Below are 24,890 nucleotides of genomic sequence, written 5' to 3'. Positions count from 1 at the left end.
TTTACACAGTAAAAGATCATTGTGGCAAGAATATTGGAATATTTACTTTGTTTTATCCTTACTTTTTTATTTGATTTTTACCTTGTTTTATCTGTTAATGAATCGAATTGTTAATAAATATGCAATTCAAACATTGAATAATAAAATTAATGTAAAATGTTGTTTGTCAATGTTACTGGCTTATGTTCATATATTCGTTTTTTAAACACATTATCAGTATTAACACTTCACAAATTAACTGTATTAATGTTTAAAAAAAACACTTAAAGTAAACATTACTCATTTAAAAAAGAAAAGTATTAGCATTAAAATTTTTGTATTTTATGTATTACTTAAAAAAAATATAGACTGATCAAAATTTACTTGAGTATTCCAAAGCAAACGTTACTTTACTTGGGCAATGTGTACTAAAATATTTCTGAGTGAAAATGGTTTCCTAGCTTTTTTCATGCTTAGGCTTAGGGTTTCACTCAATCACAAACACTAAGCATAACTAAAAGCTTCCCCAAGCATCACTAATTACCTTATCATATCAACCTTGGACTTACAGTGTTTCGCCCCACACTGATGTGATGCAGTCGTGTCAATTGAAATCAAACAATCTTCAGGAATTTTGAAACACAGTAGTATTTCATATACTGTACATCTAATGCAGTATATTTCAACACTGAATCTAAAAAGGAGATAAGCCTGTTTTAGCAACTTGTCTGCAAATCTCTCCAATGTGACAAGAGACAAGAGAACCTCTTTTCACAGGTTACATTTATAGCGCCTAGTGTGAATCTTGTGACAGTTTTCATTCTGATGTAAAAGGTAAAATCAATGCTGAGAAGATTCTTCACTATGGAAGACCAAGCCAAGCAATTATGAAGTAGCAATAAAACCGGGCGGCAGCAGACAGTGCAAAAAAAGAAATGGTTGGAAGGCTGAAAGAGGTAAGAAATTCTTCTAAAACCTAAAACTACCTCATCTATCATCATAGTAAGAAAGCTTACCCTTTCAAATCTTTCCACTGACTTCACATTGTGTCAAAGTTACGGCAAGAACATCTCCATGGCAGGAAATTAATTGGCACATGGGAAAAAAAGACATGCAGAAATGGCATACAATTTTAAATACACTGAAATTTCATGACCCACTTTGTTTTCAGTCACAGCACATATCATTAAAGGGTACCCGGCTGAGTAATGGACCTGTAGCTGTTCACATCCCAGATAGCATGGTGACATTGATACAATGTTGGGTTTTGATCCAAACCATCGTTTTGGTTGAGATTGATATTTCAATGTTTACAGTAAAGTGAGTTGGATCAGCATTGAAATTTTAATGAAAGCCAACAGCACACATGGGTGGAGACAGTGGCATTGAACTAACAGTGATTTGTAGTTGATGACCACAAGATCATGCAGGTATGTATCTCTGCAAAACACTAGTGGATGTTTCTCAATCAGTGGGGCATTTTCAACCGCATTACACGATTTGCTCTAATCCACTAGGGGCTTGGTTTAGGGGTGGGCCTTCATGATTGCAGTCTGTTGAAAAAGGTTGAAAAACATCAGGCTTGTTTGACTTGAAGTAGCACTGCATTGAACGAGCAGTTGATGACATCAAAGTACCGTGAGAGCAATTAAAAAGCATCCAGAGACTGTCACACTTCACACATATGATGCATTTAAGTCCTCCTGGGAAGTTTGTATTTACGAGGTGGGAAACCGTGTTTACGACAGCAGGTACGCCTTCAAGTTACTTTTGTCGGAGTAAGATATGGGGCCCTATCTTGCACCCAGCGCAATTGACTTTGTACACCGACGCATGTTTCATTCCTATTTTGCAACCGCGCAAAGCGCGCTTTTCCCTCCACAGAAGCACGTCGCTAAACTAGGGAATGAACTTGCGCTCCCTGGGCGGTTCAGCGCAAAAAAGGAGGCGTGTTCCGGCGCAAACGTTCCCTGGTGCTATTTTACTGTTCCATAAAACAATTGCGCCACTGGCCAGAAAAAACCTAGTCTTAAGTCAGTGGTGCGTTGCGCGTTGTTCATTATGCTATTTTAAGGGCGCATGCTTGACCATAATGTATAGCGTGCACAACGCGCATACACTTTGATTCTCTAATATACACAGAAGCAGCAGTTTTCATTTTTGCAAATCATATTATTACAAACGATAGAACGATAGAACGATAGATAGATAGATAGATAGATAGATAGATAGATAGATAGATAGATAGATAGATAGATAGATAGATAGATAGATAGATAGATAGATAGATAGATAGATAGATAGATAGATAGATAGATAGATAGATAGATAGATAGATAGATAGATAGATAGATAGATAGTAGTAGGTGCAACGGATCAAAAAACTCACGGTTCGGATCGTTTCTCGGATCAGAGTCACGGATCGGATCATTTTTCGGATCAGCAAAAAAAAAAAAAAAAAAGACAAGACAAGACAAATAAACACAAGTTTTGTCTTTTTGTTTATTAACATTTTTAAAATATTAAATTAAAATATATAAAAACAACAGTGGGTGCGCGACGGGTTCATTCCATGAAGCGTGACTATAAACACACTGATTGCATTTGTGATGGCTTTAGCCCGGTCTGATTGTGCAACGTTGAGCAGCCTTCGTTTTCACTCCTGTCAGCGAAACACCGGGGTGATGTCGCTTCAAATGCGTGGCCATGCTTGATGTGTTTCCACGGATGTCCCGATACCACTTTTTCACTTCCGATACGATACCGATGCCGCAGCATATCGGCTATTTGCCGATACCGATATCAATCCGATATTTTTATTTTATTCTTGAACTAATACTACTACTAATAATAATAATATGGAAGCACTTTGCTCAATTAGCCACATAAAAACATCTTACTCAAATGGAGAACAAATACTTCTCCAGTATATATAGTCCACAACAACAGTTGATAATGAAAGACTGTCACCCTTTATTCAAAAGACCTTGAGATATGTTTGGTAATTGTAGGCTACCTGAATGAATTTAAAATCAATTTGCTATATTTCAGATCAATATATTTGTTTCCTTAAAATTTTAATTAACTTTAACGTTATTCTCATCTGAATTATAAATCATTTATTTCTGTATAAAATGATACTACCATTAAAAACACATTTGATTTTCTTTTTTAATCAATGTAGAATGTGTAACTTCAAAATAAACAGATTACTCTGTTTGAGGACAAGAAATGAAAACCAATGCAATATAATGAATAAGATGAGATAATTTTTGCTTTTAAACAGCATGTGTCTGTGTGTGTGTGTGTGTGCGTGTGTGATTGTTCGATCGCGCCCGTGCCTCTCTCCCTCTCTCTCTCTGTCTGACACACACACACACACACACACATTCCAGCATAGATCGCACTGATCGCAGCCTGTTCATTTTGCTGCGTTCATATTTTTTTACAGTCTATGGTTCACACCAAACGCGAATAGAGAGTCAAATTCGCGTCTAGTTGATGCTTGAACAGTTTGAATCCTTTCGCGCGTCCAAAGCGAATAGGACGCGCCGCGCGCGTATAATGATAAAGCGAGCGTTTGAAGCGAAATAGACGCGTGTTCCAGGGAAGCCAAAATGCTCCCATACAGGGGATTTAAATGACGCGGGGCGTTCAAGCTCCTCCGTTCCTTCGCTCGCCATGACCACGCTGTGTGTGGACTGAACATGCGCACAACTTTTTTTTTTCATAAATTAATCCGCGGATCACGTGTGTGCCGAACCGAAGATATTGATCCGAACGGATCACGGATCAATGATGATCCGTTGCACCACTAATAGATAGATAGATAGATAGATAGATAGATAGATAATTTATTATAAAAGCATACATCTAGCTTACACATTTACCCACATTATTATATGCCTGTTTAACCGAAGCTAATTTGGGTGTGTTTCTCCATCCCCAATGTCACTTCTCTCTCTTTTACGGCCGTGACGAGAGTGTTGCTCTCCTTGGCTGTGAACCGCTCCTGGCGCGCGCCTGGCAAATCTGCCGTTATAATAGCAATAAGCCAAGGAAAAAGCGTGTCTGCTCTTAAAGGGAATGTGAGATGATGCTCTGATTGGTTTATTTCACGTTACGCCCAAACCACACCTATAAATAATGAAGCTACTTCAGACCAACCCCTTTTAGATTTGCGCTGGGCGCAAGAGTCATTTATCCCGCCGGGAAAATAGCAACAGCGCCAAGACCCGCCCACAAAGTTACTTGCGCTTTGCACTTTGACACTTGCGTTTCAGATCGTTAAAATAGGGCCCATGGTGTACATTCTCTTAATTAATAACACAAAAATACAGTTTTTAAATTCTTAAACTCTAGTTCTAGAAAATGAAGAACAAAGGAATGTGCATCAGGTGTGCTTTGCTTTTTTATGTTTAGAATTCATTTATGAAGCCACTGCAAATTTGATCGTCATATATTATATTGTTATATATTATGCCATCATATGCTGTGCAGGCAATTAGCTTACTATGCTGTAAATAGACAAGCCTGACAATATCACTGCTAAATACCTTTAAGTATTGTTGTATTCCGCCATGTTTCTCACTGACTCGATCCCAACTCGTAAAGATTGCTTAAAGAAAATCCCGAGCTTCCCACTTGTATTTACGACATTGTGGTGGCGTTCATGTGCGTTCAACTTGTAAATACGATCTTTACGAGATGACTTGAACAAACCAATAGCCCATGTCTTGCATCCACCAATGCTTGCATAGCACATTGTGCATTTAGAGGCTGTTTACACAACTCTGTTTTCAACTAAAAAACGTAAAACTTTTTATGCGCTTTGGCCGTTTGTTTACACGACAACAGCGTTTTGGGTGCCTGAAAATGCAAACTTTTGAAAACGGGTTTCAAAGTGCAAGTTTTTAAAAACTGTCTCCATGTAAATGACAAAAACACGAATCCCTGAAGACGATGATGTCATGTACATGTGTATTACGTGTTCAGTCTAAATGTATTACGTGTTTCATCGACATCTAATGGCCTGGCAGCATAATACAGTGAGTTTAGTCTTTTTCACGGATCCGTGTGAATGGGGATCGTTTTGACAATTGTGTCATCTGTACACGGAAAACGTACTCGGTTACTAACGTAACCTCGGTTCTCTCTAGAGAGGGAACGAGTACTGCGTAAATAGCTTTACGCTAGGGGAAAAACTCTTTTCCACGAGATACTGAAGCCAAAAAATTATCCTTAATTTTGAAATACTGTAAAACGCATTGCAGCAGCATGCAGACATGGGCGAGACGGCTCTCGCGCCCATTGGCTGATCTGCGGCAACTGCACCAGCCTGTCGAGAGAGGCCCCTCATGACGTCAGGACCAATGAGGGCGCTTCGCGCCCACTACGTCATGTCCCGCCAAAACGGGTGGGGGCTTGGGCTATAAATACGGCCCCGAAAGGCTGGTCCACTGGTTTTTCATCGCCGAAGCGAACCAGAGCGTGATGCATGCACGGCAAGATACGCAGTACTCGTTCCCTCTCTAGAGAGAACCGAGGTTACGTTAGTAACCGAGTACGTTCTCTTACGAGAGGTTCTCTCGTACTGCGTAAATAGCTTTACGCTAGGGGAACACAGTGTAAAACGCTGTGCGTGCTTGAGATACAACACTAAAGTCACAAGGTCGGGTGCCCGGGGCTCATACAGTGCATAATCACAAGGGACTCACAGAGAATCCGGGAAGAGGGGCTAGAATAGCATCATTCCTGTAATATAGAGCTCTATTAAGAGCAGATTATATCAAGTGTTCCACACAGCCAGGGCGAACTCGGCCTGGACTGATAAATATTGGGGGACTTACACGCTGCCCACAGAAGTATATAGACAATCAGTGATCAATGCTCCAGCAGTTTCAGCATCCTGAGCCGATAGCATCGGGCAGACAATACTGAAAAATTAGACTGAGAGCAACTTAGCTTGCAAAGCGGGAACCTCTAGGTTATAAAACCTTATAAATGTAGACGGGGAGGCCCAGCCTGCCGCCATACAGATATCTTGCAAGGCAATCCCACTAGACCAAGCCCACGACGAGGCCATGCCTCTCGTGGAGTGCTCTTTGACACCTAACGGGCATTGTAGGCCCTTAGATGAATAAGCTAGCGCTATAGCATCAACTATCCATCTAGATAAACTCTGTTTTGACGCAGCTAGTCCCTTAGAACGTCTGCTGAACAAAACAAAGAGCTGCTCTGTCTGTCTAAAAACAGATGAGCGAGACACATAGGCTCTTAATGCCCTGACCGGGCAAAGGAAGCCTGCGTCCCCTTCCTCTTCAGACACCGGCAAGGCCGACAGGGAGATCACCTGTGCCCTAAACGGTGTGTTGAGGGATTTAGGAACATACCCGTGCTTTGATTTGAGTATGACTTTCGAGTCATTAGGCCCAAACTCCATACACGTCGCGCTCACTGAGAGCGCTTGCAAGTCCCCTATGCGCTTCACTGAAGCGAGAGCCAAAAGAAACACTGTTTTGAAAGACAAGTGTTTTAGGTCTATTGACTGGATTGGCTCGAATGGGGCACCTTTCATGGCTTCCAGAACCGTGGAAAGGTCCCAAATGGGAACTGAGGGAGGTATGGGAGGATTCAGCCTCTTAGCTCCTCTAAGGAAGCGAATGACCAGATCGTTCCTTCCTAGTGACTGGCCAAGCGTTGGTTCAGCGAACGCTGCTATGGCCGCCACGTAAACTTTGAGCGTGGATGGGGCTCTGCCCTTATCCAGTAGCTCTTGTAGAAAGGAAAGAACCTCCGACACCCCACAGCCTGAGGGTGATGTGTCACGAGCTGTACACCAGCTAGAGAACACAGACCATTTTGAGGAATAGAGACATCTAGTAGACGGGGCTCTAGCCTGCGTGATCGTGTTTAACACTCCCGCTGGGAGGTTAACGGCTACCCGTTGATGGCCCACACATGTAGGGACCAAAGCTCCGGATGCCAGATCGAGCCGTTGGCCTGCGAGAGATGATCCCTCCTCACTGGTATCGGCCATGGGGCGGTACTCGTCAGCTGCATCAGGACTGGAAACCAGGCTTGGTTCGTCCAGAATGGGGCCACGAGTAGCACTGAACATCCGTTTTCCCTGATTCGCTCTAATACCTGGGGTAGGAGCGTGACAGGGGGAAACGCATAGAGCGGGCAGCGGGGCCAGGCGTGGGCCAGCGCATCCCTGCTCTTGGAGAAAAACTCCGGACAGTGAGCGTTTTCTTGAGAAGCAAATAGGTCTACTTTCGCTATGCCGAATGTTTCCCATAGCAGTTTGACTGTCTGCGGGTGTAAAGACCATTCTCCTGCCGGAACATTGTTCCTGGACAGTCTGTCTGGTCCTACATTCAGGTGGCCAGGCACGTGCGCAGCTCTCAGCGAGCGCAGATTGTGCTGAGCCCAGATCAGGAGGCGTTCCGTTAGCCTGTGAAGGGTTCTGGATCTGATACCTCCTTGGCGATTTATATAAGCCACCACCGACATGTTGTCCGAACGGACCAAGATGTGGTGTCCTTTTATCTGGGGATAAAAGCGCCTCAGCGCGTTGTCGACTGCCACCATTTCCAGGCAGTTTATGTGTAGAAGCCTTTCCCATTCTGACCACTGGCCGAAGAACGGTCTGCCCTCGAGCAGCGCTCCCCATCCCGAGGTTGAGGCGTCCGTAGACACCACCTTCACACTCGAGGAAGTCCCCAGGTTTACACCTGACCAGCACCAATCGGTCGCTGTCCAAGGTTTCAGGGCTGAGATGCATTTCTGATCGACCTTGAGGCGTAAGAAACCGGAGATCCACGCTCGGCGCGGTACACGCGCTTTCAACCAGTACTGCAGCGGGCGCATGCGAAGCAAACCCAGCTGAAGCACTGAAGATGCTGAAGCCATGAGACCCAGCATCTTTTGAAACTTTTTGAGCGGGACTAAAGTGCCGTGGTGAAAAATTTTTGTCATGCGCTGAATACTCAGTCTGCGCTGTGGCGACAGTTGTGCTGTCATAGACAGCGAGCCCAGTTCTTTACCCAGAAAAGATATTGTCTGACTGGGAGACAGCGCACTCTTCGCCCAATTGACTTTGAGACCTAAATTCTCGAGGTGATCGAGTAATATAGTGATTCTGTGTTCTATGACTGTGTATTGATATGCCTGGCCCTCGAAGGCGAATCTCAAAAATCGCCTGTGACGTGACGCTATTTGTATTTGAAAATATGTGTCCTTCAGATCTATTGACATAAACCAGTCCCCTTGGCGAATTTGCGAGAGGATTTTCCTGGTTGTGAGCATTCTGAACCGTCGTTTCAGAAGTACTTTGTTCAGCTGTCTTAGATCTAAAAATGGGTCTGAGACCCCCGTCTTTTTTCGGTACCAGAAAATATCTGCTGTATATGCCCCCTTCGCTCTGAGCTTGTGATAAGGGTTCTATGGCCCCTTTGCTCAATAGCTTCACTATTTCGGCTCGAAGTAGGTGTGCTACTTCCTTTTTCACCGTAGTTTTGGTTTGCGCCGCGTACGTCGTGGGCGTCGAGCGAACTGTAGCGAATAGCCTCTTTTATAATGTTCAGCACCCACTCTGATACCCCGGGAAGCTTTGCCCATGCGTTCGCATGAATAGCTCGGGGTAGAATGATATCTGGGCTCTGGCCGCGACATAGTGGTGAACGGGGAGCACCGGTGTGCTGTAACATAAACGGCATGCTTGCAGCGTGTGAGGCGGGGGGCGTGCTGATCACAGCGGGCAACCTGCCCCCGCTCAGCTCTCCTATAGCGGTTCGCTGAGAGAGAGAGAGCGGGGCGAACCCCATAGGGCTTGTCATGTCTGTTAGTGAATATGGGCGCGGGACAGCAGGCGCATTCATAACACTGAAAACACCGTCTGTTTGGGCAGACTGTATGTGTGTTGGTTTTGTTTTACAGAAACCGTGAGACATGCAGTGTGTAGTGTTTGTGGGCACTGGGTCGTGGGCACGTTCACTACATCTGGTGCACAATCGACATCGGTCGATTTTATTTGTGCGAGCCGTGTGTGGCGGTCTGTGCTTGTGTGTAGGAATGAGCACTGGGTTGTGGGCATTTTTACTACAACTCATAACACCATCGGCTGTGGCCGGAATACCAGAAAATACAATCTTATGGGATTTATCTGGGTTGCCGTAAAAACGGCGTTTGTGTGCAGGCAAGCGGGCCGTGTTACGGACTTGTTTACTGCAGAATACACTGGAACAGTCGCATTTACTGGAACTGAACGAGCGAGCACCGTCGTTTCCCTAGACTGGCTAGGAATACTTTGTGTTGCCATAGAAACAGTGTTTGGGTGCAGGCGAGCGGGTTGTACAACGCACTCGATGGCTACACATCTGCAGTCGCCTTTTAAGGGAACTGACAGAACGAAAGCATTGACGGCATAATTTTACCAGCCGGTAAACCCAGGATTCGAACACGGGTCTCTCGTGCGAAAGTCTAAGATTCCACCACTGAGCCACAGGGGGGGGAACACATAAGCTTTCAGTTAGCGCGAGAATATAAGAGAGCGTCAACATGTCAGCGTTTGTTTGCAGGCGTGCATGTAATACAACAGGCTCGTTTACTGCAATATTGACATTTCCAGTCGCCTGAACTTCAGAGGGGAATGAGAAATGTGTGAGAAATGGAGGCTGGTCTGGCCTCAGTGGGACTAAAAGCACTCTCTTTTCTCATGTCTGGGTGCAGGCGAGCAGGTTGTACAACGCGCTCGTTGGCTGCAAAATACACATCTGCAGTCGCCTTTTTACGGGAACTGACAGAGCGAAGCATTGACGGCATAATTTTATCTACCGGCAGACCCGGGATTCGAAAGGAAGATATTTAGAAGAATATCAGTAACCAGACAGTTTCTGGGTCCCATTGACTTCCATAGTATATTTTTTTCCTACTATGGAAGTCAATGGGACCCAGAAACTGCCAGAAACTGGTTACTGATATTCTTCTAAATATCTTCCTTTCTGTTCAGCAGAAGAAAGAAATTCATACAGGTTTGAAACAACATGAGGGTGAGTATATGATGACAGAATTTTCATTTTAAAGTGAACTACTCCTTTAAGATAAGGTGAATCTGCAGCTGTTAAGGAATAGTTCACCCCAAAATGAAAATTCTGTCATCATTTACTCCCCCTCAAGTTGTTCCAAACCTGTATGAGTTTCTTTCTTCTGTTGAACACAAAAGAAGATATTTTAAAGAATGTTTGTAACCAGACAGTTGAGGGTCTCTGATCAACTCCCTGGTTACCGACATGGTACAACATAAGAAAGAAACTCATACTGGTTTGGAACAACATGAGGGTGAGTAAATGATGACAGAATTTTCATTTTGGGGTGAGTAGCAATAAAGATCCCTTTAAAGAAATTTTCATAAAAAAAAAAAAAAAAAATAAATCTCTTTTATTTTTCAAGATAAACTTGTTACTTGAATGCTACAACTGCAGGAAAGGTGTCATTTATATTTTACAAAGTTTCCCCCAAACTTTGAAATGCTCAGGAATTTGTTGACGCACCACTGAAGTGTAGCTGAAATATTACTGTTTTTTCAACATTATCTTACACGTTTTATGTCGCCAACACATTTCAGTTGTATTTTCAGTGTTTCAACAAAAGTGATTTAAAAACAACATTACATTGTTACATTGATCAAACAATATTACCAAAGATTATTTTTGTTCATTTCAGTATTGATTCAGCATCAGTGATGTAGAACCATTCATAGTGTAACGCTAATTCAACATTATTACCATTTATTAATTGTGTTCATTTCAATATTGATTCAACATCAGTGATGTATAATCAGTCATAGTGTAATGTTGATTCAGTAGCATTACCATTGATTTTTGTGTTGAAATCTCAACATTATTTTTACAGTAACTGAGGGTGCAAAAGTGATTTTTTTGTTGAATCAGTAGTAATATTATCAATGATTTGTGGTTGAAATCTCAACCCTTCTCGACCTTTGGCTCAAGGTCATGGTGCAAAGGACCCTAGGTTGATTTTACTCCGAACCATCCCTTTAACATTGATTCAATAGTTTCTATCTGGGATGTTACAAAATGTTTATCTTATTAATGACAGTTACATTGCATTCATTCTAGAAACAAATGTGTTACCCACAAACATACTTTTGTACTTTTAAACACAGTTCTGCTCTTAAGTTTTCATAACCCTTGCTGAATATGCGTTAAAATAAGAGGTTAAAATAAGAGGAATCAAAAATGAAAAGTTGTTTTTTAGTACAGTCCTGGTGCACTGATGCTCAAGAACATGATGCATTAAAGGTCAGGGGGGTGTAATCTCTTGAACAGCATGATGATGTGTACATTTTTCTTAATTTGTTCAAAGTTAATAATGTTTTTTCAAACAAATTTGTTGTGGTTGTTTTTGTTGTTGTTGTTGTTGTTGTTGTTGTTGTTGTTTCATTCAGTACTGCCCTTCAGAAGCTATAAGATATTTACATTTTTCTCAAAGGCCAAAATAAATACAATATACCCCGATCATCCAATTCAAAAAGTGCTTCTCGTAACTTTTTTTGCTCTTTAAAATAAGGTATTGGCAACAGGTAGTGCTCAACATGTACAGAGCACATGCCCTTTTTGCCTTAAACTCCGAAGTGCCCTTTTTTTGGTGGTGGTGGTGGTGGTGGTGTTATTTTTCTTCAATAAATCAATGCTATTGGTCACCCTTTACGTCTGTCTGTCTGTCTGTCTGTCTGTTTTACAAATATTTAGCCAATGAAAGTTCTTAAAAAGATCTTGTGTAAATCTTGTTCGATCCTCAAACTGTCAGTAGCTTAAACCTGATAAATCCGCCCCCTCTATCTTGACTGAATGAACTGAAGCTCTGCAGCAGCCGCACAGCAGACAGCAGCTGAACGAAGTTTTGCAAGGGTAAACAAAGATCTTGTTGTTTGAATAAGTACTAAACACTATGTCTATAAAGGCTCATATTTTATTATTTGATGTCTGACTGAGACATGTGGGACCTGAGAGAGGTCTAGCATTTGCCATCTAGTCATAGCCAATACATAGCCTACATAGCCTGTGCATACAGTAGCATTTCATCTTTTATAAAATGATATTTTGGCCAAATGTATTTTACAACAGGAAAAACTGAGCGCCCATAAAGCTACAACAAAGTAGTTTGTAACCTGTTGATGAAAATGTAATGTGATGCCGCCAGCGCCGTTTTAAAGGAGAACTCCGGTCAATTTTAACATAGAGCTCATTATTTGTCAATTTGGAGTGCTGTCAATACGGAGAACAACGACAAAAATCGGTGTTGCCTACACCGTGTTATCCTCTTTTCAAAAATTGCACCCTGTTGACTTCAATGGGGCAATATTTAAACCTGCTTTTAGCCTCTTAACATCCGTCATGTGTCATTACAAGTGCACAGGTCATGTGTGTGATTCCTTCAGAGTGAACACGAGTGAATTTGACTGCAGTAGATGTGAAAGAAATGGATAAAAATTGTTATTTAAGCCAGCGCAAATACCTGTATTTACATCCTGTTTTCGGTTGAAGTCCAAAGTAGTCGATTGTCGAGTTCACGCGCATAGGTTTAGTTACCTATGATCACACGCGTGAACTCGACAATCGACTACTTTGGACTTCAACCGAAAACAGGATGTAAATACAGGTATTTGCGCTGGCTTAAATAACATCATTTTTATCCATTTCTTTCACATCTACTGCAGTCAGATTCACTTGTGTTCACTCTGAAGGAATCACTCACATGACCTGTGCACTTGTAATGACACATCAAGGATGTTAAGAGGCTAAAAGCAGGTTTAAATATTGCCCCATTGAAGTCAACAGGGTGCAAATTTTAAAAAGAGGATAACACGGTGTAGGCAACACCGATTTTTGTCGTTGTTCTCTGTATTGACAGCACTCCAAATTGACAAAAAAATGAGCTCAATGTTAAAATTGACCGGAGTTCTCCTTTAATGACGGGCAAAATGCACATTTGCACACATTCGCTGGTCAAAAACCCTGTAACTGCATTTGAGTTTGAATTTTGTAAAATGTTAACAATATATTGGTAAGCAATACAACAACATATCATTTGTTCTCTTACGAGAGGTTCTCTCGTATTGCGTAAGTTAGCTCACAGGCTGAAAATCTGATTTTCTTGTCTTCAGCGAAGCTCTTCGCATCGCTGGATCTTGAGAGCCGCCGCCGTCGAATCTAGCGACCAGCAAGCCTAGGAAGCGTCTGAGGAAGCCGGCCACCTTTGCCGCCTTCAGCCATCCGTGCCTGCTACGCCATCCGGCGACATATCCTTTTCTGCTGTGTGTGTTCGCCCCTGCGACACACACTCTCTCTCCTCTTCTAAAAGAGCAATTTCTATGAGGCATTGTTTCAAATGCCTCGCACGACTTCCCGCTCTCTCTCCCTCTGTTCGAGCCGCACTGTTACGTGTGGGTATAATATTGAACCATTAGTTTGTGTGATTTATTTCTTTTGAGTTCGTAGGTGGAGTTTTGAGAAGGGATTTTCCCTGCACCGCGGAAGTGAAGTGACGTCATGAGAGTTCCTGCTATTTAAGCCGTGACGGTGTTGATGGCTCTCTCTCTCTCGCTCTCTCCGCCTCTCTCGCCTGATTGCCAGCTGGGGGTTTCTCGCCTTGCGGCTCACTCTCGCTTCGCCTCGCCATGCTGGAGCGATCCTTACGATTGTGTTTTTGATTCTATTTTATTCTTTAAAACCAGGTAGTGGTGTTATTTTCTCAGTACACTTTTTGTTATTTATTTAGTACAGTGAAGGTAAGCAGTTGCCCGGAAGATTTACCCGTTACAGTTATTTTCGGGAGCTAGGTAAGATCTGGGACAATAGGTGTAGCTAAGGGTTCCTGTTTTCTTGTAGCTGCCCTACCTGTGTTGTTGATTTATGATTATTGTTTGTCCATCTCTTGAGGTGCTTTATTATCCTCTCATTAAAACGTATGGCGTGGTTGACGTCAGAAATGTTACCCAATCGTCTGTGATTTTTGATATGTTGGGTCCTTGTCTTTTGTGTGTTTTTAAAAGAGCCAAAATTAGATTAAGGGCCATAACACGCGCAAACTGCGCCGTTCACAAGGGATGCCAGAAGCGGACGGTCTCGGAGCGAGCTTCCTCGCTCTCTCTCCCTCTGTTCGAGCCGTGCAGACTGCGCCGCTCACAAGGGATGGCAGAAGCGGACGGTCTTGGAGCTCTCTTTACGTTACAAGAAAGCTACTCCGTCCTCGCGCCCCGTTCGCGAGCGTCACTCACCGGTGAAAGGAGAACAGAGAGTGTTTTCGTCCCGCCGTGGCCAGACCAACCTCCATTTCTCACACATTTCTCAGTCCCCTCTTAAGTTCAGGCGACTGGAATTGTTAATATCGCAGTATACGAGCCTGTTATAATGCACGCACGCCTGCAAACAAACGCCGTCACAAGACATGATGACGCTCTCTGGCTACTCGCCCCGTTCGCCACTCATCCCGCTCTCTCCCTTGTTGAGCCGCGCAGATTGCGCCGTTCACAAGGGATGACAGAGCGGAAGGTCACGAGCAATGTTCAGCGCGCGCCTCACTCACCGGCGAAAAGAGGAGAAGAGAGTGTTTTAGTCCCGCTGAGGCCGGACCAACCTCCAATTCTCACACATTTCTCAGTCCCCTCTTAAGTTCAGGCGGCTGGAAATATTACTATGCAGTAAACGAGCCTGTTATAATTCACGCACGCCTGCAAACAAACGCAGACACGAAACATGATGACGCTCTCTTATATGCTTGCGCTAAATGAAAGCTAATGTGTTCTCCCCTGTGGCTCAGTGGCAGAATCTTAAGATTTCGCGCCAGAGACCCGTGTTCGATCCCGACTCTTGCGGCAGATAAAAAAATTATGCTGTTCGCTTCTCCGAGCTCGCGGCCAGCTTTTCTTACATACAGAAAGCGAACCCGCCTCTCGCACCCTCCCGCTCACATGATGGTGCTCGAGTATTTGCTGAGCATCTAAATACAAGCTTTCAAGCATTTCGCTCTGTTAATCCCCTTAAGAAGGCGACTGCAGATGTGTATTCCGCAGCTACGAGCACGTTGTACAACCCGCTCGCCTGCACCAAAACACTGTTTTCACGGCGCTGATGGTGTGTAGAAAATGTGCCCACCTCCCAGTGTTCACCCCTACACACAAGCACGGTTCCCCCTGTGTCATTCACTCATGCAGTGAGTTCACGGAGACCCAGAAAAATCTCAAAAGAGTATGATGTCTGGTTGTAGGGCTCACGCCGCATGTGTTTCAAGTGTGGTAAATGTGCCCACGTTTCTGTGTTCACCCCTACACACAAGCACTATAAATCCCATGTCTCTCACAGAGCCCACTCTCATAAAGCGGGCAAAAGCAGCTCGAGTGTTAGAAGTAGGTCACGTGTCCACCCCCCGTGCCCACACCTACTCACTGCCCGCTCTGTTACACGTCCTCTCACTACTGGTCATGTTTCAAATGTAAGTCCTGTGCCCGCCCTCGAGCGCTCACACATACTAACAAACATTTCGCCCCCGACGCCGCTCTCACGCGTCGCGCCTCACACTATAGGTTCCCCGTCCAAAGCAACCGGGACACTGTGTGTAAAACGGCCAGCCGTCGCTGCATGCGAGCCGCCATATTTAAGCACCGAGAGTGACCAGCTGCACCCACGCCTCTGTATCGAGCTCTTGAGCCCGCAATACGCGGCAATCAGAGCCCGGAGGCCATTCTGCCCCTAGCCGCACACGCAAAAGCGTGGGAAGCTATTCCAGGCGCGTCAGAATGGGTGCTGAGCACAGTAAAAAAGTGCTATACTCAGCAGTTCGCTCGCCGCCCCCCGCGCTTTTAAGCGCGAACCGAGACGAGAGTGAATGGGGAAGTAGCACATCTACTTTGAGCAGAAATAGCGACTCTTCTGTGCAAAGGGGCTATAGAACCGGTACCCCCTTCTCTGAGCGAGTCAGGCTTTTACAGACGTTATTTCCTCGTTCCCAAGAAGGACGGAGCTCTCAGACCGATTTTGGATCTGAGATATTTGAACAAAGCTCTTATGAAAAGACCATTCAAAATGCTCACAACCAGGCAGATCCTCGCGCAGATTCGCCCGAGAGACTGGTTTATCTCCCTCGATCTGAAAGACGCTTACTTTCAGATCCAGATAATACCCCGTCACAGGCCATTCTTGAGATTCGCCTTCGACGGTCAGGTATATCAGTACACAGTCCTGCCGTTCGGCCTGTCTTTAGCACCCCGTACATTCACGAAGTGCATGGACACGGCTCTCGCTCCCCTGAGAGGTCAGGGAATGCGAAATTTGAACTATTTGGACGATTGGCTGATTCTAGCACAGTCAGAGGAAGAGCTTATCGCTCACAGAACAGTGCTTCTCAGCCACCTGGAAAGCCTGGGTCTCACGGTCAACTGGACCAAGAGCTCATTACTGCCCAGTCAGTCAACCTCTTTTCTGGGTTTGGAACTGGACTCTGTGGCAATGACGGCCTGCCTGTCGACACAGTGCGCGCGCTCTGCACCCTCAGACAGTCCAGTCACTTTGGTGCCTATTCGGCAGGGCGGAAGTAGACCTCTTTGCGTCAAAAGACAACGCTCACTGTCCGACATTCTTCTCAAAGAGCGAGGACGCGCTGGCCCAACCCCCCGCTGTACGCTTTCCCTCCCATCTCCCTGTTACCACAGGTCATCAAGAGGATCAGGGAAACGCACCACCCAGTGCTCCTTATAGCCCCGCGATGGGAGAACCAAATCTGGTACCCAGAGCTAGTGAGGCTGTCGCACTTAGCCCCATGGCCGATCCCGGTGAGAAAGGATCTCCTATCTCAGGCCGGTGGATCAATTTGGCATCCCCATCCAGAGCGCTGGTCTCTGCAAGCGAGGATAATCAACAGATACCCGTTGACCTGCCAGAAGGGGTCGTAAACACGATCACGCAGTCTAGAGCTCCTTCCACGAGAAGTCTCTACGCGTCTAAATGGTCTGTGTTCTCTAAAAGGTGCGCTACTAAGAGCCTGGATCCACGTACAAGCGGGGTTCCACGGGTGCTCTCCTTCCTACAAGAGCTGTTGGACAGGGCCGTGCAATAGGAAGGAACGAGCTCATCATCCGTTTCCTTAGAGGAGCCAGACGGATGCATCCCCCGCGGCCCCCCTCGGTTCCTATTTGGGATCTGTCCGAGGCCCTGAAGGCTTTTCCCTTTGAACCGCTTGAATCTGTGGATTTGAAATACCTTTGTTCAAAACTGTTTTTCTGATAGCTCTGTCTTCAGTAAAAACGCGTGGGGGATCTGTTAGCCCCGCATGTCTTGAGTTCGGACCAAATGACTCCAAAGTCATCCTCAAACCGAGACACGGTTACATCCCCAAAGCGATTGGTACTCCCTTTAGGGCGCAAATCATCTCCCTGTCGGCTCTGCCAGCATCCGATAGCAAGGACAGTGATAACCTCTTATGCCTGTCAGGGCGCTGAGAGTTTACATCACGCGCTTCGCCGCCTTTAGGCGTTCCGAGCAGCTCTTTGTTTCGTTTGGTGGGCGCACCAAGGGTCTCGCCGCCTCGAAACAGAGCCTGTCCAGGTGGATAGTGGACGCGATCGCACCAGCCTACGCCTCCAAACACCTGCAGTGCCCTATGGGTATCAGAGCTCACTCCACTAGAGGCATGGCCTCGTCGTTTCTCCGACCGGCCACCTGTTCCAGCATGTGGTTTTTCCCCGGTTTCCCTGGGACTCATGCACTGGATGCTCAGCGCGCACAGCGTTGACAAAGGGTTCCCGTAGCATAAGCTAACTTACGCAATACGAGAGAACCTCTCGTAAGAGAATGTACTCGGTTACCTAATGTAACCTCGGTTCTCTCTAGAAGATGGAACGAGTATTGCGTAACCTGCCGTGTCGCGCCACGAGCTTTTGCGCTTCAGACTATGAAAATCAGATTTTCAGTCTGTGAGCCCTTCCTTATATACACGCTAGCCACACCCATCCTGACGGTTAGAGGGGTGTGGAGGGCGTAAAGCGCCCTCATTGGGCGTGACGTCACACAGGGCTCACTGGTAGGCTGCAGCAGTTGCCGCTGGACAGCCAATGAGCACGCTTATGTAGCCTGCCATGGTCTGCCGGCTGTCGCACTGCGTTGACAATAAATACAAAATTAAGGATCATTTTTTGGCTTCAGATCTCGAGAAAAGATAACTTTCCCGTAGTGTAAGCTAACTTACGCAATACTAGTTCCCTCTTCTAGAGAGAACCGAGGTTACATTAGGTAACCGAGTACGTTTTGGCGCACACGTGCTTATGATTTTCATAATTATTTTATGAATAAGCGCCCCCGCTCTGTTTCGTACTGGAACTTACACAAAGCGACTGAGTGATCCTCGTCACCTAGGTAACATATATTGCAAGAAGTAACAAGAAATTTCTTCTTTGATTTATGATTGCTGATACACTTAATTTATTAACATTTAATCATGTTAAGGTAATAATATTAAATTATGGTTAATTCAAGGATGTTAATGTGCACGTATTCGCTATCTAGATAATTTTTGGATCTATAGTAGGCCTATTCTATACTCTCCGCTTGTCTTCACATGTATAAATGTAGTAAAACATGTTTTTTAGGGCTAAAGAAGCCCTGAAAACCTGTATATCTATAGTATCTATTATTATCATGGTTGTTATTAATAGTGAATACATCTAAAGCTTTTGAGACTATTATTTTGTGTTATTGAATTTGTCATGAAGATGTGACCATTTCTTCCTTTTATGTAGGCTCACTAAATAATCTTAATATTAGAAAAAAAGAAAAGGGAGGGGGGTGCCCTTTTTCAGTTTCAACACATGCCCCTCAAAAGGCCCTGATGCCAGTGATACTTATTTCAAGACTTGTCAGAAAAAAAAAAAAGTATAATATTGCAACAATCTTATTGGCAAGGTCACCCATGCCATTTCACTCTCTGTGCTCCACACTACTCCATCAAACTATACCGCAAATATACAAACATTATGTTTTACTTTTGTGGGCTGATTAAATGCCATCATATATTATTCCCAAAGCAGATCAAAAGTGCAGCAAATCTGTGATTCTACACTGTATAGTGAGTGATCCCACGTGATTCAAATGAACAAAAAACTGTAATCAAGTTGCAGTCTAAATTAAGTCTTATAATGGAAGAGATTAATTAAGCCAGCATTCTAGGCCACATTCATTTATCACTCTCACTGTTTTCATACTGTCATATTATTATTCTTCTCTAAGAAGTTTGTGTTTTGATTAAGTGCACCAGTATTGCTGGTGACCATTTATGATTTATGATTCCAACTGGATAAAAAAACAAATATCCACACTTATAAAGTCATTGTATGCAATGTGACTGCAATATGAACTGAATGGATGAAAATGACTGCAAATGACTGAAAGCAAGGGATATTATTAGTGCTTGATTGATGTGGGTTTTTTCAATGGATGATAGCCTACTAAAAAGTTTTTTACTATCCTAGGGGATACAGACATTTAAGAGGCTGTGGGGAGAGGCAGTGAAAGTGTAGGTCTCATTTCTTGGTTTTATGTTGAAACTGTGTTTGTTGTGAATATTTATATCTGGTGACTTTGTTCATGTTTGTTTACCTCAGGGGCATCATTTAAAAACAACATGGCAACCTGTAGTGGGAAATTGTCTCAGGTTACTTGACTGTAACCCTGTTCCCTAAAGAACTTGGCTTAAATAACCCCTGACGATGACGTCATTGGAATGTGCACTTGTGAGAGGCTATAAATAGACATGAAACAGGTCCGCTTTCGGGTATCTCTTTCTCTGAAGAGACGTCTGGACATACCCCCAGTGCGGCAATGTAGCACAGCATCTTGTTCCTGCTTTTTCAAGGCACATGGTTACAGTCAAGTAACCCGAGACGTTCCCTTTCAAAAGCTACTCTTAATGCTGCGCTATGGGAATGAGAATACCAATGCTGCCACACTGGGAAGTGTCTGGACCCCTCAAGGTTGTGTAGTGAGTGCTCACAAACACGAGAAGGATGTCAGACATGAGCTTGGGATGTCGACTCAAGGAAGTAAGCCTGGAGTAGCATGAACATCCAAACTATAAAATCTGATAAATGTGTGCGGAGCGGACCAGCCCTTGCCAAAGCCATGGAGGATGCACCCCCCCGGTAGAATGAGCCTGAACTCTGAGAGGCGAAGCTTGACTGCACGCCTCGTAGGCTAGAGAAATGGCATCCCTTAGCTAGTGCGACATCGTCTGATTGGTGTCGGCCATGCCTACAGCTCTGATTACAACATTTGGAACATGAAATTAAAAAAAAATAAAAAAAATAAAAAATTAGTGAGTTACAGTTAAAACATTTTTTATATTTTTGTACTCTCTACAAGTGAGATATTGGCAGAAGCTCATACAGTAAGTCAGTCTGCCCACTAGGCATTTACTATAACCTTGTAAATATCGTTAATTGGAATAAATGCTTGGACATTTATATTTTTGGATATTTTATGAATTTATACCCCCAAAAGGGGCAGCATATCCTGGGGGATAAAATTTGTAAAAAAAATCTAATGATATTGTACTATTTGTGTCCTAATAAGATGGAAAATAGCAATAAAATAATTGTCTGATGTCTCTTTATGGTTTTGCCCTTTTTAGGGCTAATATGAAGCCAATACAGTATAATGCCAATTTAAACATTATATAGGACATTATATAGAAAACAAATTAGATTCACCTAAAATTGTTTTGTTTTTTTATAAAATGCAATGTTTATTATCTATGTTTATTATCCATTGACAAGGTTATTGGTGTAGTTTAGAACTGACCAGGGTTCTATACCTTTTTGATAAATGAAAAAAAAAAACTTTTCTTGTAGCCTTTTTTTCTATTCATAATCTATGTGAAATTTTTTATTTTTTTAAAGAAGTTAATAATAATAATAAATTACATTTATATGGCACTTTTAGCGCTTTACATTGTAAAGGGGGTATCTCCTCAACCACCACCCATGTCCAGTCTCCACCTAGATGATGCTACGGTAGCCAAAGTGAACTAGAACACCCACCAAACACTACCTTTTTGGTGGAGGGGAAACAGAGTGATGAAGCCATGTAGATGTGGGTACGATTTGGAGATCAGGATGAACAAAGGCCAATGGGCAAATTTGGCCAGGATGTCAGGGTCTACATACCTACTTTTAGGACTGGGATTTTTTTTTATGACCGAAATGTCAGGACCTCGGTTTAACATCTCAGCCAAAGACAGTGCTTTTAAACAGTATAGTGTCCACATTACTATACTGGGGCACTAGGACCCACACAGACAGTGAGCACCCCCTGCTGGCCCCACTGGCACATCTTTCAGCATCAACCTAGTTTTCTCAAGAAGTTTCTCTGTTTAGCTTCAGTGGGCGACCAGGAGAACTGCGAGAACTGCAGGTGAGTGATAGCTGCTGGCTTAGAAGTCTGCTTTAGAAAATGAATCTCTAATGAAATGCTAAAAATGGGTCAGCTGAATTTGTGAACTAGTTATTCATAAAATATTTTTGAGCAGAGAAAAACTTGCTCTAGACTATGCTCAACATAAAAATGTATGTTTACTCTAGAAAGTTCTGTCTCTTCCATTTCTTGAAAGCATAATTTAAAAATGACCTGATAAATCCGAGTGTTCTAGGACTGAGGGAAAACTGCACCTTAAAACAGCCAAGCTGGTCAATATCTATAATCTCATAATGGACACATAAACATCACATAAACGCAGTCTCTCCAATGTGTTGAAAGACGCAAAACAGAACATATTTATTATACACTAACAATGCTGTTGGAATTTTTTGGTGCTAACAAAACAAAAATATGTTTTTTTAATTAATTAATTTATTTTTTGCAGTGTAATTGGCCTGTCCAATGCATCAGTCTATGCTCCCCGTCAATAGCTCAACTCGCACTCATCTCTGATCCTGCAGCAGTTAAAATGTCTCCGACTTAGATTAAGCCCCTTGGCTTTTACCGGTTTGATTCTATTTGTCACTGTATTAATAAATGCCACCCATGTCTTAGGCTGTTGACGATTACATGATTTGAATTGGGACGATGCATTGTCCTTCCATTCATGCTTACTTAAACAGGCTTTTGATTGTTTTGGGGACCATTAATTGAAACATACATTTCTGCCTCATCCTAAGGGCTGATATTTGTAATGATAAATATATCCTCAGTTAGCTGCTTAGATGGCGATGCCCTAAGGGACTGCAACACAGTGTAATGTTGACACCAGGAGAGAGATTTGTTTCTGTATTATTCACGACTGTCGCTCCTCCTTCTCAGGAACTGTCGCTGTAATCCGTCCTCCTCTAGCTTTGCTTATATGCTTCTCCTTCTTCCTCTACTTACCCCTCATTTTGATAATGTAGCCTTTAATCAGTTGTCACTTGGAATATTGGTTCATTTTGATGGGCAGTCAGATGGCGCCGGTGGGACAATTTCATCGCTGTGTCAGCTGCATGTCATTCATCCTTTCAATTTCCCACGATGCACCTCATTCGGGGGCAGCTGTATTGAAATGGCTGAGATCTGCTCTGGGCAATGAAGTGTGGCTCGTCCCTCATCCATGCAGTTGAGAGTCATTCGCTTGTTCACATGTGTGTTGGTTTTTGAACCCCTACCGTTTCGCAACCCCAAGATATGAGATGGCAGAGCTATAATGGGATTAGTTATTTCAAGAAGATTAACAGAACATAATGTTATGGTTCATTCATGCAATATATGTGATGTGCCGCTTTCCTGCAAATGAATCATATTCAGGTTTGCCATTGTCAATCTGATCTCATTTAGCTTAGGCACATTTTTTAAACTATAGCTGCTAGGTTAGCGCAGACAACCCTGCTCCTGGAGGGCTTCCTTTCAGCAAACTTCAGTTCCAACCCTGCTCCAACACACCTGCCTGTAATTTTCAAGAAACCCTAAACACCTTGATTCAGGTGTGTTTGGTTAGGGTTGGAGCTGAACTCTCCAGGAGCAAGGTTGAAGACCCCTGAATTAAGGTCTGTCTGATTGGTAACAGTTCTTTTTGTATGAACTAATGCAATTTAAAAGTCAGTTTACATAGAAAAGATGTCTATTAAAGTCTGATCAAATTGGACATTGAACACTTTCAGGAGTGAAAACTGTGAATTTTACATGTAAAAGTAATGTAACTTTAGTAATGTAACTACTATTTTACTAATATATTATACTAAGTAAACAAATAAATGAATGTGAATTTATTTTCTAGATAACTACTTCTTTGAATCACACATTTTAAAAAAAGCACATTCTCATATGTGCAGTAGTTTTGTAACAAACGCCAAGCATCTTTTGGGCCAAATCTCACCTTAACTATTTGTTATAAAGCTGCAAAAGTTGTATGTTATTTGCTGTGACAATTTACATGTAGCAGTAATTTTAATTTAGAAATTGCCAGTGTTAAACCATCAATTTCATTTCTGACAGTTCCTTGGAATGTGGTGACCACACAAGCTGTGGCACGGCCAGGGCTGTTGACAAGCCAACAAAGTGCTGCGATGTGTAATGCTAAAACTAAAGTGGAAAGGTTTAAGGGCTGGTTGCAGTTCATTTGACATTACAATCAGTGTGACGCTTCTCACAAATACAATCCCAATATAAAAGAACACTGAGGACACTAAGTCTGGTCGTTGAAAAAGGTATAGCAGTGGCCTGATCTCCTCCAGGAATCAGGTGTCATATTTTGTTATGCCCAATTAATAATAGGGCAGCCATAAGACTGGGGGCAAACATGTGCTTTGGTGTTGTCTCATTTCCATTTTATTCACTCGCTCAGATCTGATTATCTTCTAGGAAACATTTGTTAACATTTCTTAGAGCCAATTTGCCATCTGATCCCTTTTGATCATGAAACAATATTTTCCACAGTAAGTTCTACATATTGAAGGCCTATATGTTCAGTAATATAATATAAAAGCGAAATTGGATATAGTTGCCACACTTCAATTACTGATTTTTTTTTTTTTTTCGAAGGTTTATTGGCTTATTATAGGCTTTTTAGAAAAATGTAACAATTATAACAATTATGCAATAAAAAAAAATCCATTAGGGTATCATACAAAAAATCCCTTGTTTTGGCCAGCAAAAATAATAATTTTATTAATAAGGAATTAATATATTGGATAAATGTATAGCATTAAAAACACATGTGACTTTGCAAATTCCCTACCCATGAACTGAGCTGTGTTGTGACTGACAGGGTCCCTATGCAGTGTTCAATGCTCCCTACTTCATGAGCACAGGATATCTGTTTAAGTTCACTTCAATTGACAAAATGCTTTCATTCGAAATACCCTGCAACATCATCACATACAGAAGACTCTTCAGTAGCGCATATTAGAGAAGTTTGAGGTATGATCACATATACTTCTGTAAATAAATACAATATAATTGACCATACTTTCATTTAAAATACATGTGTATATACACCCAAGTGCATTTATGTAAATATTAAGTTATTATTAATTTAATTAATATATATCGTAATAAAAAAAAATAAAAAAAAGCTAAACTCCATGATAAATGCATATTTATATGGAAATAAATGTAATTTAGTTAAATGGACTGCATTTATATAGCGCTTTCACAGACCTATGGCCACCAAAGCACTTTACATAGCCTCACATTCACCCATTCACTCACTCATTCACACACCGACAGCAGTGTCAGCCATGCAAGGCGTCACCCAGCTTGTCAAGAGCAGCTGGGGTTAGGTGTCTTGCTCATGGACACCTCGACACTTGGTCAGGTGGAACCGGGGATTGAACCACCAACCTTTCGGTTTGTAGATAATTTACATGAACCACT

General features: G+C 42.9%; 1 protein-coding gene and 1 long non-coding RNA gene across 2 annotated transcripts in view; one reads left to right on the top strand and one right to left on the bottom strand.

Annotated features, from left to right (window-relative positions):
• The window catches only part of LOC308681485, a 36,012-nt gene extending 22,014 nt beyond the window's left edge, over positions 1 to 13,998 (top strand). The window contains exon 2 of the long non-coding RNA XR_014029031.1: positions 13,169 to 13,998. This is a non-coding gene — a long non-coding RNA (uncharacterized lncRNA). The remainder of the gene's footprint in view (positions 1 to 13,168) is intronic.
• The window catches only part of LOC308681343 (CUB and sushi domain-containing protein 1-like), a gene marked incomplete at its 3' end in the record, with an annotated part of 827,421 nt that overhangs the window by 744,380 nt on the left and 58,151 nt on the right, over positions 1 to 24,890 (bottom strand). The window lies entirely within an intron of this gene.

This window comes from Scardinius erythrophthalmus (assembly GCF_964197995.2).
Source record: "Scardinius erythrophthalmus genome assembly, chromosome: 21".
In the NCBI taxonomy this organism is placed as follows: Eukaryota; Metazoa; Chordata; class Actinopteri; order Cypriniformes; family Leuciscidae; genus Scardinius; species Scardinius erythrophthalmus.
The sequence above is the reverse complement of the archived record's forward strand: the minus strand, read 5'-3'. Positions and strand labels throughout refer to the sequence as shown.